Source organism: Notamacropus eugenii, chromosome 2 (genome assembly GCF_028372415.1).
Source record: "Notamacropus eugenii isolate mMacEug1 chromosome 2, mMacEug1.pri_v2, whole genome shotgun sequence".
Taxonomy (NCBI): Eukaryota; Metazoa; Chordata; class Mammalia; order Diprotodontia; family Macropodidae; genus Notamacropus; species Notamacropus eugenii.
Genome location: NC_092873.1, coordinates 123,889,033 through 123,908,217, shown reverse-complemented (window position 1 = coordinate 123,908,217; position 19,185 = coordinate 123,889,033). Strand labels below are relative to the sequence as shown.

The following is a 19,185-nucleotide window of genomic DNA, read 5'->3' as shown; positions in this document are numbered from 1 at the left end:
TCTTGTTTGTAGAATAGTCAGAGGGCCAGTGTCATTGGACTGAAGAATAACAATTAGAGAGGAGGGTTTAAGAAGACTGGAAAAGTAAGATGGAACTAGGTTATGAAGGGCTTTGAAGGCCAAACAGACCATTTTGTATTTTCTTCCGGAGGCAATAGAAAGCCATTGCAATTTATTGAGTAGTGTGGGTAGGAGGGGTTGACATGGTCAGACTCACACTTTAAGAAAATCATTTTAGTGGCTGATTGGAAGATGGAATGAAGTGGGGAGAGGCTTGAGGCATGCAGATCCACCAGCAAAAAGTGCAAAACTCCAGCTGTGAGATGATGAGGGCTTGTACTAGAGTGATGAAAAGGTCAGAGGAGAGAAGGGGGTACATACAAGAGATGTTGCAAGGGTGAAACCAACAGGCCTTGGCTACAGCTTAGATATAGTAGGTGAGAGATAGTGAGGAATCCCGGATAATTTCAGGTTGGGAGCTTGAGGAACTGGGAGGATGCAATTGGAATTGCTTTTTACAGTAATAGGAAAGGTAGAAAGGGCAGAGGATTTATGGGGAAAGTTAATGAGTGCTTTCTATTTTTGGATATAAAGAGTTTAAGATGTCTACTGAAAGGCAGGTAGAAATGCAAGATTGGAGGTCAGCAGAGAGATTGGGGCAGGAAAGGTAGATCTGAGAGTCATCTGCATAGAGACGGTAATTAAATCCAAAGGAGCCAATGACATCACCAAATGAAATAGTAGAGAGGGAGAAAAGAGGGCCAAGGACAGAAATGTGAGGGATACCTAGGCTATGATCTGAAAAGGAAAGACAGAGAGACAGGGAGACAGAGAGACAGAGAGAGAGAAAGAGGGAGGGAGAGAGAGAGAGAGATGGAAAAGTGGTCAGATAGATAGAAAGAGAACCAGGAGAGAATGGTGTCCTGAAAGCCTAGAGGGAAGACAGGATTGAGATGGAGAGAGTAATCAATAAAGTCAAAGGCTACAGAGAGCTCAGAGAATTAAAACTGAGAAAAAGCTATTGGATTTGACAACTAAGAGATGGTTAGTAACTTCAGAGAGAGCAATTGCAGCTCTTTTTTTCAGTTTTTTTAAAAACCATATCGTCATTTTATTTACGGAACAGCTGGATAAAAGACAGGTTCTCTTTTGAAGCCACAAGATATGCAAATCTGTTCCTAGAAAAGAATAGAACAGAAACTAAATTGTATGAGTGGTGTCACCTCATCCCATCTTTTGAGAAGTGAGAAGGCAATTCTTATATGGGAACACTAGAACAGGAAGATTGTGTGCTGCTGAGGCAGAAGGATCCTGGTTCTTGCTTTCTGCAAAGGTCAGTGGAAAGACTTACTAAACTCCTGAGAAGTCCAGCACATGTTCTCAGTTGCCTGCTTCAAATGGGTGTCCTCTTTCACCAGCTTGTCAAAGTCCTCACCCAGCACCTCATAAGTGCTCAAAGACCTAGCATGATTTCTCCATGTCTTGCTCCCATAGATGAATGCTCCCTCCAGACTACCACTAATGATTCGATGAACTTCTCAGCTGTGAGTTTGACAAAAGCTGTATCTCCTCCATTCTTAGCCTCAGAATCATGGTACTATACTTGATCTCCTAGTACTGGGTATTAATGTGGTCCAGCTCTGTGTTTTTAGCTTTTTAGAGGCTTTTGCAGCACTGAGAGACAGCAGAGGAGCACCTGAGAATAGGTACAAATCTGCTTTTCAAGGAACACTGTCTGTTCCTTTTGCTTCTTGGCACTCTGACTCTCCTGCTTCTCACTTGTCAGCACATCGGCCAGCAGCCATAACTTTGCTGCTTTCAATGTTTCACCGTCAGAATCTGAACTGGGATAATGGTAGCAGAGCAGAATGACAGGCTTCTTCAGCTGTTGTTCATTCTTGACTGGAGATATTCTGTCATTCTCACAAAATTCTCTGAAGGGAAAGTGGAGACACCTATTGTAGATATCATTTTCGAGGAGTTTATCTACAAAGGGCAGAAGAGATATAAAACATAATTAGCAGGTAATAGAAGAATCAAGTGAAGGTTTTTATTTTCAAGAGAGGGGAGATCTGGGCATTTTTGTAGGCAGAAATAAATGAGGCAATAGTGAGGGAGAGATTGAAATAAGTGAAAGAATGAGGGATGACAGAGGAGGTAATCTGTTAGAGGAGATGGAGTGGAAGAGATAAGGCATTGGTCTTGGAGTCAGGAAAACCTGGGTTCAAATTCTGCTTCAGATACTTATTAGCTATATGATTTTGGAAAATGACTTTAATCTCTTTGTGCCTTAGTTTCCTAATCAGTAAAGTGAGGGGGATTGCTCAGGGGCCTTATAGGGTCCCTGCTAGCTCTAAGTCTGCGTTCCTATGAACCTGAATACTTTGATTCCTGATTCATAAATATTTCTGTTACAGTCTTGCTTCCTATCTCGATGGCACTTTTGAAAGTCATTTGCTACACTAGGCACCATCAAGGTTTAGTAAATAAAAGCATCTTAACTTGCTGATTTAGCAATATTTGTATTTGAAAATTTGACTCCATGAGACAAAAATCCTTATTCTAAAGGGATGAACCTCTGCTAGTGGAATTCTACAGACCACAAGTAAACCAGTAAGAGAGAAATATTTGGATAGAGGAAGCCTTAACAGTATCCTTTGTGCCATCTCACATAGTCAGGCACTTAGGCACGAGATCAGTCCTGACGTTATGGCATGATTCGTACAACGTGGAAGGTCTCATCTAGTCAAAAAGTCACTATGATTGAGGGCAGATGTCTATGTCCTCAATTCTCCTTCAGGGACTCTTTATTTAGCGGGATGTCCAATAGCATGTTTTACGCCACAAATAGCAGTATGTAACACTCCACAATTACAGTTACAGTCATGAAGTAGATCAGAACCAATGTGCCAAATATGGTAATGTTGATATAACATTGAGTTTAGAGACTTGGTTGAGAGAAGTTTTCTCAAAATTGTCCCAGATCAAAGTTTAATTTGGAAGCAATCCCATATATCCCCTCACATGGCACCAATCAGAGATGCACTAATTGACAAAGAGAAAGAAAGCCAAATTATGAAAGACTATTTATTATGTCCTTTGGGGGACCCAAGTAGTATGAATGAAACATTTACTAAGTATAGAGAATGTCTAAACTTTTTTATCTGCTAATGAATCAGTAATGTATGGACTGTCTGAAGAGGAAAGTTTGTTTTTGTTTTAGTCAAGGCAAGGCAAGGCAAGAAACAATTATTAAGCACCTATGATGTGTCAGGTTCTTAGTGCTGAGCATAAAAGGAAAGACAAAAAAATAGTCCTTATTCTCCTCAGTTCATAGTCTAATGGTAGAGAAAATATACAAACAACTGTGCAAACAAGATATAAAGGATAAATTGGAGATTGTCTCAGAGCAAAGATACTAGGACTAAGGGGAAATGGAAAAGACTTCTTACAGAAGGTAAGATTTTTAGCAACACTCAAAGGAAGAAGTCAAGTAACAATGAGGCAGAAATGAGGAGGGAGATAATTCCAGGGGCTGGCAAAGGGATAGCCAGTTAAAATATATCAAATCTGGAGATGTAGTATCTTGTGCAAGGAAAAGTGAGAATGCCAGTACTACTGGATTGTAAAATATGTGGGGAGGAGTGAAGTATAAGAATCTTGGGAAAGTAGGAAAAAGTCAGGTTATAAAAGTCTGTAAAATTTAAAGGATTTTTTAATTTGATCATGGAAGCAATTAGGAGTCATTGAAATTGTTTGAATTATGGAGATGACATGATCAGATCTGTACTTCAGGAAGTTCATTTTGACAGCTGATTGAAAGATGAACTGGAATGGGCAAAGAAGTGAGGGAGGGAGACAAACCAAAAGTTTTTACAATAGCTATAAGGTAAGGTGATGAGAGCCTGCACCAAACTGGCAGTAGTGTCAAGAGGAGAGAAGGGAGTGCAAACAAGAATTGTTATAAAAGTAGACTTGATTAGATTTGGCAACAAATTGGAGATAGGGGGTTGCATGGGAGTGAGACAGTAAGAGTAGAAAATGACATCAAGGTTTCAAACTTGGCTGACTGAGTGGAGGTGATGGAGATACTCTTAAAAGTAAAAGGGAAGTTTGAAAGGGAAAGTATTTGGGGATAGAAGATGAGTTCAGTTTTGTACATGTTGAGTTCAAGGTGGACATCTAATTCAAAATGTCCAATAGGTAGCTGGGGAAGTGATACTGGAAATCAAGAGGGAGGCGAAGACTAGATAAACAGATCTGAGAATTATCTATATAGAGATATTTGTTGAAGAAAACAAAGTAAAAAATAATACTGGGCTTATAATTAGAAGATCTGAGTTCAAATTTTGTTTTTCTCATTTATCAGGGAGTGACACTAAGCAGGTCAATTAAACTCCAGAAATCATTATTTCTTCCTCTGTAAGACAGGAGTAGATATCCTGGTTACCTTACAGCATTACTTACTGCATTACATACAGATAAGGTGATAGCTCTGAAAGTGCTTTGTAATAAATTAATCAATAAACTACATTTCTTTGAGCTTCAAGTGATTCACATCTACCACCCAATCAATATCCTTGTAGCTGTCATCTATAGAACCTGAGGTTACTTCCCTTCCTTCTTCTATGAGTCTCATCCCTGGCTCACAGTTTTCCTCTCCTTCTCAATTCCTGTCTTCACACGTACTAGAGCATTTCTTCATGCATATTAATTCTCCCTCAAATTCCCTAACCAGTCAATTTCACAACCTATTCTCTTCCCATAAACTACTTGCCCACCCAACTTCAGCCATATGCAGATGTTCATACCTTTAATCTTACCCACCACCTACCCACAAAAGTACTGCCTCTATGTTCAAGAATTCTGAAATTTCTGTATCTGTCCATACTCTACTGATTTTTCACCTCCCTCTATACCTTCTCTTACAAAACCTTACTCTTCAGCAGCTAGGTGATGCAGTGGATAGGGCACCAGTGCAGAAGTCAGGAAGACCTGAGTTCAAATCTCACCTCAGACACTTGACACTCACAAGCTGTGTGACCTTGGGCAAGTCACTTAACCCCAATTGCCTCATCCTGGGTCATCTCCAGTCATCCTGATGAATAATATCTGGTCACCGGATTCAGATGGCTATGGAGGATAAGTGAGTCTGGTGACCTGCACAGCCCTCCCTCACTCAAAACAAAGTCAAGTACAAGTCATGTCATTATTTCTCTGACGGCATGGTCTTCTTCGGCAATGAAGGATGAACACACACACACACACACACACACACACACACACACTTTTCATCTGAATTGTGATTTCTGATTTGCTTGATCCCTCAAGTCTCTCCTAGGCCATCTTCTCTCTGCCAGCCTGTCTTTCCTCTTGTCCCTTTTCTTGACTCCTTGATGAACAAATTCAACTCCACACTGTCCTCTCTTGGATCTCTAGTGCCATTATCATATCATTGATTATGTTTAGTCAAGCCTCAACCTTTGATCACTCTCATCAGTCACAGCCTTCACTCATACACACACATGCTGCTGAATGAAGGTGGAGAAAATCTTGGAACTGTCTTTATTGGGTGCCCTACAAATTCATGGTATACAATTTTAATTGGACTCTCATTACTTCTCGGTAATTTTACTATTTCTCCCTTACCAACTCACTCTCCCATTCTCCAAAGCAGCTCTTCTAAACCTTTTCATTCTTCCTCAAGGCACTGGCTACCTCTACTCAATCTCTCAGCTAAGAACCTTGTCTTTCATTTTATAGAAAAAATTGAAGCCATTTGCCACAAATTTCCCCTTTTCCATTCTTCCTCATCTATCACTCAAAATTCCTTCTTCCACAATTTCCTTGTTCACCACTTTCACATGATGAAGTGGTTTTCCCAAGGTTAACCACCACTTCCCCTCTTATTTAAGTAATTCTGTTTCATCCTGTCTCCTCCAACAGATACTCCACCTCTGTCATCCCTATTCTTTCACTTGTTCTCAGTCTCTTCCTGTCCTCTGACTCATGTCCTACTAACTACAAACATGTCCACATCTGCCTCAACTTGAAAAATCCTGACTTGATTCTCATATCCCTGTTAATTATTGTCGTATATCTTTCATAGATAAGCTCTTCCAAAAGACCATATATTATAGATGTCTCCACTTTTTCTCCTCTCATTCTCCTCTTAACTCTTGACAGTCAGGCTTCCAGCTATACCATTCCATTGAAACTGCTCTTTCCAAAGTTGCTAATGATCTCTTAGTTGCCAAATCCAATGACCTTTTCTCAATCCTCATTCTCTTTGAGCTCTCTGTAGCCTCTGAGTGTTGACCAGACTCTCCTTCTTGACTCTCTCTTCTCTCTAGGCTTTCAGGATATCATTGTCTCTTGGTTGTCTTCCAAACTATCTGACTTTTCTTTCTCTGTCTCCTTTGCTGGATCTTCTTCTAGATTATGTCTCTAACCTCAAGAATCCCTTAGGGTTGTTTCCTTTGCTCTCTTCTCTCTCTTATTGTATGTCACTTGGTGATCTCATTAGCTCTCATGAATTTAATTAAATCTTCTCCCACCCCACCTTGCCCCACATCCCCTACTGTCTTTCCCATTCAATAAATTTCAATGACTCCCAATTGCTTCCAGGATAAAATTTAAAAAAAAAAATCCTCTGCTTGTCCTTCAAAGCTCCTCATAAACTAGCTCCTTCCTACCTTCCCAGTCTTCTTATACTTTATGGTCAGCCTCCTATTATTCAATCCAGTGACACTGGCTTCCTGGCTTTTCCATAAGTAAGACATTCCATCTCTTGACCCTGAGAATTTCTTTTTCTATTTTTCCCTCTTGTCTAAAAAGCCTTCCCTCCTCTGTTCTACCTAATGATTTCTTTGGCTTCCTTTAAATCTCAATTAAAATCTCACTGTCTACAGGAAACCTTCCCCAACATTTCTTAATCCCAATGCCTTTCCTCTGTTAATTATTTCCTAGTTAACCTACATATAGATTATTTGTACACATTTGTTTGCTAGTTGTCGCCTCCATTAGACTGTGAGCTTCCTGTGGGCAAAGACTTTTTTTTTGCATCTTTTTGCATCTGTAACCCTTAGCACAGTGCCTGGTACTTAGTAAGCACTTCACTGAGTAACTGCTTCATTGGTAACAGGAGATTGCAACTCAGAAAAACCCTTCTCCCAAGGCACATGAGTAACTTCTATTCAATTAATAATCCTAGTGAGTTTGGGGGCCACTAAGAATTTAAGTGATTTACCAAGGGCCAAAGAGCCAATATATGTATGAGGTACTTTAAGCCAGGTCTTCCTGGCTTTGAGATAAGCTCTCTATGTGGTATATCATCCTACCTCCCTCAGAACGTATAGGAACTATTTTTAGGAGGGGCAGACACAAGAATCTATCCAAATAAACTATAAAGGTCTATTGAGTTGTGAATTATATCATCATCTATTCGTAGATTTAGAGCTGATAGGGACTTTAGGAGTCCTAGTCCAAACCCAATATGTTACAGATGAGAATACTGAAGCCCATAAAGGCTAAGTGACAAACCCAAGGTCATATAGAGAGAGCCATGATTCTAACCCAGGCTTCTAATTCCACATTCAGTACTCTTTCCACCATGCAACAGTGCATCAATCAATTAACAAAAATTTATGATCTGCTACATGTGAGCAACATTGCAAAGCACTGGTCATAAAAATACAATAAATACAATAATATATATGTATTATATATACATACATATATATACCCCCTCCACAAACATATATATGTATATGTATATATACACATACACACCCACATGCAAGTATGCATGCATGTATGTAACTTATCTCTTCACAGAAAAGTGATGGACTCTGAATGTATTTTGAGACATTTTTTGGATAGGACCAATGCGAGAAATCACTACAACTTTTTTCCCTTTCTTTTTCAATGTAGCGATTGAAAGGGAAAGTAGAAGAAAGAGTGGGTAGATTTATTTTATTCTCCAGGCAATATGAAGCTATTAGTTTATTGAGTAGAAGAGTCACATGATCAGATCTATGTTTAAGGAAAATTTTATTATCAAGAGAATGGAGAATGTACTGACGTAAGGTGATATTTGATACAAGGAGAGCAATTAGAAAGCCTTTGCAATAATCTAGGTGAGAGGTGATAAGGGCATGAAGTACAGTAGTAGCTGTGTGACTAGAGAGAATGCATTGATGAGAGAGATGTTGTGCAGGTAGAAATGGCAAGACTTGTCAATTCATTGGATTTGTGGGGTGAATAAGAATGATGAATAGATAACTCCAAGGTTAGAATCCTGGAAGACTGGAATAATGGAGGTACCTTGAGTGCCTATCTTGCAGTTAGGAAGAAGTGATTTTGATGTAGCATTGACACTTTTTATATTTTCCACAAATTACTTAATTTCCTAGTCCCTCCCATGTCCACCCCAGGCAACTCTTTAAGGAAATTTCAAGTGCAAAAGTTCCTTATACCAATAAAATCAATATTCTCCATTCCCTGTATTTTTGTGGTATTTTTTAGTTATTATTGCTGCTTTCTACATGGTAGAGTAGAAAGCGTATTGGCTTTGGAGCCAGAGAACCCAGGTTCAAACCCCTCTCCATCTTACATGTGTCCTTGGGCAAGTGGTTTAGCTTATTTTAGCTTTGTTGGTCTAGATGTCAGCAGAGGTCCCTTTCAGGTCTGCAGCTCTGATCTTGTAAATTATTTCAAAAAAGAAAAACAATGGGTAAAAAAATAATAAAAGAATATGAAAACACACTCCTGTGGGAAGGGATTAGAAAGTCAAGTGTTAGGCCTCACCCTATTCTTGGACTTGGCTGAACTTTTAAGTAAGGACAATGTCAATGAAAGCAAAGGATGATGGCTCTAATATTTCTGCAAGCATCACAACATCATAGTATGATCAAGTTGTGAAGAATGCTAATGACTGGAAAGACAACTCTCTCTCATTGGATTTTTAGTGGATTGTCATAGTCCTTTAGATGTTTATAATCTTAGACGAAATCAATATTACATTACATATTTTACAAAAGGTAGCTTTAGGATATAAATTATTAATTTTAGTGAATCAGAGATTTAAAACTAGAAGGTTCTTTATAGGCCATCTAGTTTAACCCCTTCCTTTTACAGATAAGGAACCTGAAGTCTCTTCATTCATTTAATGAAGTTTTATTAAGTATATTCCTAGAATGTTACCAGTCTCTGGGCTATAAGAATTCATTTCAATTCAATAAAGGTTTGCTAAGTGCTAAAGATGTGCCAGGCATTGTGATAAATGCTAGGTATCCAAAAGAGGCAAAAGGCAGTCCCTACCCTAAAAGAACTTACAATCTGATGGGTCAAAGAATTATGTAAATACATATATACAAGGCAAGTATGTAAAGGATAAATAGAAACTAATTAAAAGAGGCAGAACACTAGAATTAAGAAGGTTGGGGAAGGTTCTTGTAGAAGGTAGAAATTTAAAGGAGCCAGGGAGGTCATCAGTCAGAATGGAGGAGGAGAACGTTCCAAGAATGGGGAAGAACCAGGAAAAATGCTTGGAATCGAGATAGCTCAAAAGATGGAGTTTCTTACTCTTGGAATAGCCAGGAGGCCAGTGTCACTGGATCAAAGAAATGTTGGGGAGTGAGTTGTGACAAAGCAAAGTTGTGAGCAGGACAAAGCAAAGCAGATGCTTTCTTATCCTCAAGGAGTTTACATTCTAGTGGGAGAAACAAGATGTTTCATATGAGAAAGCACAATAGGAAAGTGCTAGAATTGGAGTCACATAATCTGAATTCAGATTCTGGCTTTATCACTCACCAACTGTGTCATTTGTCCTCTCTGTGCATCAGTTTCATTTTTTTTCTAAAATGAGAGGATTGGACTCAACTATCTCTATGGTCTTTTCAGTCTCTGAATCCATAATCCTATGAACAAAAAGCTCAGAGAGGTGAAGTAACTTGCCTAAGGTCACAGAGCCAATTAAGCAGCAATTAAGATTTGTACCTAGACCTTTTAACCAACAAGTATATTGTACTTCTACGGTATTTTGAAATAGTACCCAAGTATCATTTCAATTTTAAAACTCCACTGTATATTATTTCAGTCATTTTCACATCTCTGAGCTTCAATTTCTTTATCTGAGAGTCAAGGGAATTGGATTAAATAATAATAAATAATTCACATTTCTATAGTATATTACCATTTACAGAGAATTCTCTCTCTTCGTAACAATCCTATAAGAAGGGTAGGGGTGGCTAGGTGATGCAGTGGTTAGAGCACCAGTGCAGGAGTCAGCACCTGAGTTCAAATCTCACCTCAGATACTTGACACTCACTAGCTGTGTGACCTTGGGCAAGTCACTTAACCCCAATTGCCTCATCCTGGGTCATCTCCAGTCATCCTGATGAATATCTGGTCACTGGATTCAGATGACTCTGGAGGATAAGTGAGTCTGGTGACCTGCACAGCCCTCCCTCACTCAAAACAAAGTCAAGTGGAGGTCATGTCATTATTTTTCTGATGCATGGTCTTCTTCAGCAATGAAGGATGAACACACACGTACACATAAGAAAGGTAGCAAATTCTATACATCCAAAAGGGTACAGTGGAAAGAACTCTGAATTCAGAAGACCTAGTTCAAATCTCAGTTCTGACGCTTATCTTTATAATCTTGTAATCTTTGTAAGTCACTTAACTTTTTTGGGTCTCAGGCTATTAAGATCATAGAATAATAAGTTTAGAGATGGAAAAGACATTATATGCCATCAAGTCCAGAATCCAAATGCTTTTTTTTTTTAACAGATGAGGGAAGTGAGGCTGAGATAGTTTGAGTTGTTTCTGTTTTGCCTAGCGTTACTTTATATGTGGAAAGTGTTTGTCCCCAAGTGTAGTAAATGTCTGAAGCAGGATTTGAACTCAGGTCTTCTGGACTAACGTCAAGCCCAGTGCTCTCTTCACTGCCACTAGTGGCTTTTATAGCTGGAAAATTGGAGGGTTGGGTTAGATGATTCCTAATATCTCTGCCAAGTCTAGATTAGATACTCTGTATAGTATTCTAGTGTAGCATCATCCATATGTAGATGTGAAAAGTAAACTCAATGGAGCTTAGTGATTATTCACAGGATGTTTCCAAACAACCACTGCACAAGAACAGCTGGTAAATGGTCAAGTTGGTACTGAGATTTGGGTCTCATGAGTTCTCTTTCAAGGATTATACTGCATCACTCATCACTGTGCCAAAACATTGCCATGTCTTTCCACTGGCAGTCTTTCCATGCCTGGAATGCCCTCCAATTTCAATTCCTCTTGAAAAATCCCTCTCTTCCTTCAAGATAAAATGGAAGCATCACCTTTCTTATAAGGCTTTATAAAGCCTTTCCTTGTCCCAGTTGTTAGTGCCATCCTTGTTTTATTTAACTGTCTTGTACTTATCCTCTTTATATTTATCTCATATAGGCTTATATATGTATTTGCTGTTTTTCTTGTTAAGATGTAAGCTTCTTTGTGAGTAGGGAATGTTTCTATTTTTGTACTTGGATCTAGAGTGCCTAGCACGGTGTCTGTCATCTAGTAAGTGCTTCTTTGCTTACTTGATCCATCTGGGTAGTCCATACTCATGCTGGAATATAGTAGAAAAAAAACTGGTTTAAAACAAACCTTGTACAGATGCTGATCACACCTCAAGGATCTGTGTTCAAGTCTTGCCTCTTATACATGTTACGTGCATGACCATAGTAGGCTAATTAAGCTATCAGAGCCTTGGTAGCTCTCTAAGACAAAGTTGCAAAACAAACTGCACTGCTTAAGGGAATTTCCACAAAGGGATTTCTTCCCATTGATGCATCACAAGTATGCCCCTGAAGAGTCTGTTCTGACTGTCTCATAAGATCATTACATTAAGAGAAATAATAGATTAAGAAAGCAATTTGTGGACTATAAAGTTTTTTATAATATGTTAGATAAAGATAGGGACTGGGATGGGGAATTAATTCAAAATATAAAACCGTAATAAAAATGGTATATCTTCAGTAGTCATATGAGTATTAAATAATTCCATTGTATTCTAATCTTAGCAAAATCTACTAACTAGCATTGTCTCAATAATTCCTTCGTATCTGGGATTTAAAAATCATATGTTTTCCTCCTCTACTCATCATGAAAAGGAAGGTGATGCCATTTTGTTTGTGGCATTTCGATACATTTATGGATTTTGTACATTTGTTTCTATCTTGTATGTGTATTCTGTACACTTTTTTTAGACTAATCATTTTATTTTCCTCTGATCAGTTCAATAATATTGATGGGCAGATAACATTTTACATGGGCTTTAGAAGGAGTTTGGGGGGCAGCAACTATAGGTCTAAAGGAGGGTGGAGGGCAACTGATCCTTTCGTGCTTCATGGGACTGAGTCCTTACTACCTTGCTGCGAATTGCACAGCTCACACAGTAATGTAATTTCACATACAGTTTGATCAGCACATAGAAGTCAAAAACATTGGCCTTGGAGATGTTCCTGATGGTTGCTACCACCATGATGTTGTAGATGATGAACTTTCTTATGGTCTTGTCTCTGGGTACACAGCAGGTGCAGTTGGGTGCAGCAGATGAGCTCCACGTAGCTATGGCCTTCTTGTCATACCTATTGTTCCTCTTCTTCTTGGTCATCTTGGAAGCCAGGAATCAAAAAAATACACTTTAGGTTTTACAAAACAGTATGCTTGAGTAACAGGGAATGCAGGTACTGTAACGATCATTTTATAGAATTTAAAAAATCAAAGTTTCTGAGAGACAGGGTCACAAAACTAGTTATTATATGAGGCATCACTCAAACCCAGGGACCTGGACTCCAAGGACTCTGTCATAGGTAAATCCTTCAAGGCATTCATACCTCTGGTGCTCTGTCTGTCTGTAGACAACCACCAAGAAGTTTCTTTTGTTGCTTTTAAAGTGTGATGCCTGAGGAAGTTAATTCTGGTGAATGGAGTCTAGCTGTAATGAGATTGGACAAGATACTATGATACAGTTTGGCCCAGCATGGCTTCTGGCTCTGCTCTGGCCATCCAATGTGTCCCCATGAGACCTTGTGTATTGAGGCTCACATATGGGCAAAGAGATGCCACATAGCAGTTCTCCAATTTCTTTAGAGGAAGGGAGTTTCTCCTCCCTCTCTTCTGCCCAGATGTTGCTGTACTCCTTTCTTTCTTCCTCTGGGGTTTTGGGGATGGAGGTAGTCAGAACCATGGAATCATTTCTATGTCAAAAATAATATCAGGTGAATATATCTTTTAACAAGGATTGCTTATTTTTGTTTACATGCGCTCATATGTTTAGTTTCCATATCTAGGGCCATATTTTTCTTTTCCATTTCTCTTCTACTAAGTTTTCTCTTTTAATTTCCTGGTCCCTTAAGAATGTCTGGCAGTTTCCCCTGTTCTTATAAAGCTAGTAAATTCCTGGTGCTCAGTTTTTCTGGGCTCTTAAAATTTATTATTATGAGTTTTTAAATGTTCTTTTTGTCCTATTTTTATGTCGAAATTGCATTTAGTTTCACATAACTAACGCTCCTTGTTACATTATTCTGCTTGGTGCATCACTGCTGGGGCCAATAAAAGGCATTCTTTTGCTAGCAGATCCTGCTCCCCAGCAACCAAAATAAAGTCACCTAAATGGAAGAAGTCTTCATAACTAAAAAGAACAGTCTTTTGTGTAAGATTTCTCAGTGAGGGGCTTATTAAATTACTAGCTTTGCTACAGGGAGTCATGCTTGAGAGAAGATTGCTTATCAAGGGAGAAGAAAGCTTGGCCCCATTTTGGCATGACTAAGTCATTAGCCTGACAATATGCATTTGTGAAAATAGAATGAAAGACTCTACACTCTTTAGGTTAACCATCAATTCAAGCTCTAGTGCCACAAAGAACCAAGATTCTTCTCAAGGGCAGGGTTTAAAGAAGACCTAGGAAATCTTACTATCTGAAGCAGGAAACAGTGTATTTAATCAATAGTTGCAATAAACATTTATTTTTGAAGGAAATATATGCAAAATTTCTTAGAGTATAACCAATTCATCATTTGGGAGGTATTGAAACTCAAGATTATCTGATTTTGTCCTTTTTTTTGTACTAAATAGCATAAGGAACAATGAGCATACATGCACTTGATGTATCTCTTTGATTATCATCAAAAAGACTCAGAATCAGTTTGTCACACACTAAGAATTGGAAGGGATCTTGCAAATTATATAGTACAATTCATGCCTGAAAATTAATCCCTTAGACTCAATTCAACAAGTAGTTTGGAATGAAAGGATCTGGGTTCACACACTAGCCCTGTCACTTACTAATAGTATGATTTTGAGCAAGTCATTTAATTTTACTGGGCTTCAGTTATTTTATCTGTAAAATAAAGGTGTTACATCGGATGAATTTGGCATTTATTGAGTAGGTAAGTGTCATAATTAGACCCGTGATTTAGGAAAATCATTTTGAGACCAGTTTTGGAATGGAAAGAGACTCAAGATAAAGAGTTTAATTAGTATGCTATGGCTAGTGGTATATGTGAGTGGGTTGAGGCTTTAAAGTAGGTGTTGGCTGTGTGAACAGAGAGGGGAGGGAGACAGACAGAGAGACAGACAGACAGATAGAGAGAGAGGGAGCACTTTGCACTTTGGACAGAGCCTTGGGGCACCCACAGTTGGTGAGCATGACATGGATGAAAGTCTAACCAAAGAGATAAAGAACAAAAATTATGTAGGAGGAGAATAAGAGACATCAAAATCATGACAGCCTGTAGAGGAGTGATTATTCAGGAGTAGAGGATCATTAACCATATCAAATGCTATAAAGATGTTAGAACGACAAGAAATTGGATAAAGCTTATTAGATTTGGCAATTAAGAGATCACTGGTAAGAGAGAATGAGAAAAGAAGAGATGTGGACCATAGATGGCTTTTCAAGTAGTTTAAATGAGAAGGGGATGTGAGATATAGTACGATAGTTGATAGGCATATTAGGATATGGTAAATTTGTTTTTTAAGGTAGGAGAAACTTCAACACACTTGTGGATAATAGGGAAAGAACCAGTATATATGGAAGGATTGAAGGTTGCAGAAAGTTGGGGGAGATAGTAGGGACAATTTTTAGAGTGAATGAGAGGAGATAGAATCAAGGGAACATACAGAGGGATTGACCTTGGCCAGCACAGAGACATCATCAGAGGAGATATGAAAGAGGAGACAGAGAAGGCAATGTAAAATGGAGAGGATGGGAGAAGAAGCTCTCTAAAAATGGCCCCATTTTTTTCAGTGAGTATCATTTAAGGTCTGAATAGTGGTATGGAAGCCATCAGGAGAGAAGAAAAGATTTGGAACAGCAAATGTAGTGTGTGCAAGTGCAAAATTATTTAGGGATGAGTAATGGTATTTTCTTGATGTAGTAAAGGCTCTGTTTAGATTGACTAGCATAAATCTGTGGTGGACCTAGGAGGCAATGTGGTTTCATGATTTACTTTAATTCCATTCAGGAGCACATTAGTAGGTACGTCAGCAGCAGATGATAAGAGTAATCCGGGGTTGATGTTTGGCAAGAATTTTTCAGGGACAAGACAAAGGAAAAGGAAACTATGTGTAGAGTATCATGTGGAGTGGAACTGTTTCATGGAGGAATCAAGAAAAGTATAGTCTAAATATGTATGATAGTTTGAGATAGCACTGACAGATGGAGTAAATGGATGCTATGAAGAGGGCTAAGAGTAGGCTTTGGAAGAATGGGTCAAATGAAGAGATTGAAAGATAAAAGATTATGATCAGGTAAAGATAACTCAGTTCTAACAAAAATAGGATACCTGAGGGTCATAACAAGATTTAAGTTATGACTCCTGTGTGTAGCTGAGATGGAGCGGATGGAGTTTACTCTGAGAAAATGGTAAAGGAAGGGTATTTGATAATACATCAACATGTATGTTAAAGTTCTCTAAAAGGGGGAAGAAATTGCTTTACAATACTCTGAGTAAAGCATTGAACTCTTGGGGAAAGGAGGGAGAGACTGTTGGCCAAAATGGCTGCCTGGAAGTAGGCAAAGCTCTCACCTCCACAAAACTACTCCAGGAAAAAAAAAACAAGCAGAAAAGGAAAACAACAATGACAAAACAGCCTTGAAATCTGTACCAGATTGAATAATGATCAAGTAATTCAATGACAAACTAGATTGACTTCTTCTAGTTCTCTCCACCCACAACCTACCAAAAAAAAAAAAAACAAAACCCTCATAAAGCAATAGGAAAGGGGACTGCTAACCAAACCAGTTCCAGAGCAGGCAAAGAAACCAAGCTTCCCAGTACAAACAGTGACAAGTAAAAAAAAAAAAAAAAAAAAAGGTAAACCAAGATATAAAGTACACAGGACTGTGTGTTTAGAGACAGAAAGAGCAGAGGTCCTCTTGAGAAAATCTCAGGGAAGTAATACAACTCTAAGGTGAGGACCTTGGAAACCCTGAGGAATGCAGCAACCAGAGAAACATGGCAGAGCTCAGAATGGGACAGCTCAGGGACTCTGAGGCTGTTAGTATTTTGTTTGGAGATGCTACAGAGTCCTAAATATCTAAAACTCTGAACTTCCAAAGTGACAGAGGAAGGGGAGCTAACCCCAGGAAATAGAAGCTAGTGAAGAAACCCAGGGAAACCCAGAGAGAGATTAAGCAGCTCTCCAGATCTAAAAGCAGCAGCAGGGCTGGAGCCTAGACTTGGCACAAAGCCCCAAATCAGGAAGTAAAGTTTGAGAGATCTGTAAATTAAGAAAACATCAACTAGTATAAACAATTTTTGTAGATACGGAGAAGCATGGCAGGATTTACATAAATTGATGTAAAGTATACTTAGCAGAGTAAAGAGAAAACAATATATGCAATGATTACAATAATACAAACGAAACGAACAACTAAAAATTACAATGGAAAAATTTACAAAGAACAAATATTTCCCCAAAGAGGAGATATGAGAAGATATTCTTTTGCTAGGTAGGAGTGGGAGGTATACAGATGAGAAACTTTGGATATAATGTCATATTTTTTGAAACTGTTGGCTGGTTTTGTTGAAATATTTTCTTTCTTCATAAAAAAGTCTTAATTGGATAAGTGGTGTTCTAAAAGAGGAGGGGGCTAGATGGGCAAGGGGGGGGGGAGGAAGGAAATATTTGTGTAGTGCCTAGTACGTGCCTGGCACTTTGCTAAACACTCTTTAAAAAAAATAAACACACACAATTTGTTCCCTACGACAACATTGAGAGGCAGGTGCTACTATTATACTCATTTTACAGCTGAGAAAACTGAGGCAGAGGGTAAGTGACTTACATCACATAGGTAGTAACTATCTAAGAATAGATTTGAACTCAGAAATTCCTGACTCCAAACTCAGCCCTCTTTCCACATGTGCCATGAACTTCCTCATAATGCCAAAAATAAAAGATATAGTGGTAAAAAATCTATTAAAATTATTGTAGATGCAAAAAATAGAGGTAGCTAGGTGGCACAGTGCAAAGCCAGTCCGGGAGTCTGGAAGACTTATTTTCCCAAGTTCAAATCTGGCCTCAAATGCTTAGTAGCTGCATGACCCTGAACAAGTCATTGAATCCTGTTTCCTCAGTTTCCTCATCTGTAAAACAAGCTGGAGAAGGAAATGGCAAACTAGTATCTTTGTCAAGAAAACCCCAAATGGGGCCATGAAGAGTCAAACACAATTAAACAATGACTAAACAACAACAAATACAAAGACAGAATAACTGTAGCAACTTCAAGCACAGACTCATTTTGTATGTTTAAGTTCAGAACACACATACATATATATATATGTATGTAAAATACATATATATATAGTTATGTGTGTAATGTATCTATGGTATATATTACACATATACATGTATGTTATATATGTATATATACACATATGTTCAGTTGTGTTTGACTCTTTGTGGCCCCTTTGGGGTTTTCTTGGTAAAGATACTGGAGCAGTTTACCATTTCCTTCTCCAGCTCATCTTACAGATGAAGAAGCTAAGACAAACGGGGTTAAGTGATGCTCAGGTCACGTAGCTAACATGTGTCTGAGGTTAGCAGCGAACTTATAAAGCTGAGTCTGGCTTTAGGCACAGGGTTCTATCCATTGTGGCACCTAGCTGCCTATATAAGTACATATACATTTAAAACAGGAAGAGACAGAGAGAGAGAGAGAGAGAGAGAGAGAGAGAGAGAGAGAGAGAGAGAGAGAGAGAGAGAGAGAAAATCATCCTTATCACACAAACCAAAATCTGTTGGTTATCACATAGCAATAGCCAAGCATTCTCTTTCCTTTCTCTCTTTAAGATATATATCTTAACCACAAGTCCAGCTGTTAGTATATAATGACCAATAGCTTTTGAGTTGGATTACAATTTAGATTCAATGAACCTCACAAGAGGAGAGATTGTGAGGTGATGACGATAGAGAGAGAGAGTCATGAAATGGTAATGGGAAGCAAGTAGAATTCCAACTCTCCCACTACAACTGCCAAGGGTTTATGGGGGAGGAAGAAAGAGGATATGAATTCAAGTTCCACCAGCGCTAGATGTGTGTACAGGAAAACAGTCTTATCAAGAGGGAGTCAGGTTTCATTAAGTGCCAGAAGATGGAACAAACGAAAAAGGATGAAGGTTAAAATGAATGTAATTTTGTTTATTTTAGAGCAAACATCCCCTAGAGCACAGCAGAAGGCATAGTTAAATCTGGAGTGGGGCATTGAGAAGGTAAAGCTAAGAGGGGTGGGGATGAGGGAGCAGATAGCTGAGATGAGGTTTTTTTTAAGGGAGAGGGGTTCATAGAAGCTAGGGGTTCAGCATAAGAAGGGTGAGAAGGGTAGGAGGTGATGGAAGAAAACTAACCATTGGGGAATGAGTTCTGGCAAAGTAACAGGGAGGTCTGATGATGAAAGCAATTGATTAACAAGTTCAGAGTCTGTTTTTATTTAATTTTTAAATTTAATTATTATATCTGTGACCCTAACTTCATTATGTGCTTGGGGTGGTCAGAAAGCCTTGTAAGGAAGCTAAGAGGTAGTTTCTGCCTGTGTTTGAACTATCTACAGTTGTAGCCTGAGGGGAAAAGGGTTGAATTAATGGTCGAGATAAAGTATGCCCATATTACCTAAGCATGAGTTTGTTGTAAATC

The 19,185-nt window shown here is 38.6% G+C and overlaps 1 pseudogene; it reads right to left on the bottom strand.

Moving 5' to 3' along the window:
- Positions 1–1,111: 1,111 nt before the first annotated feature.
- Positions 1,112–2,045, bottom strand: LOC140523676 (HAUS augmin-like complex subunit 4 pseudogene; annotated as a pseudogene).
- Between the last annotated feature and the right edge of the window lie 17,140 nt (positions 2,046–19,185).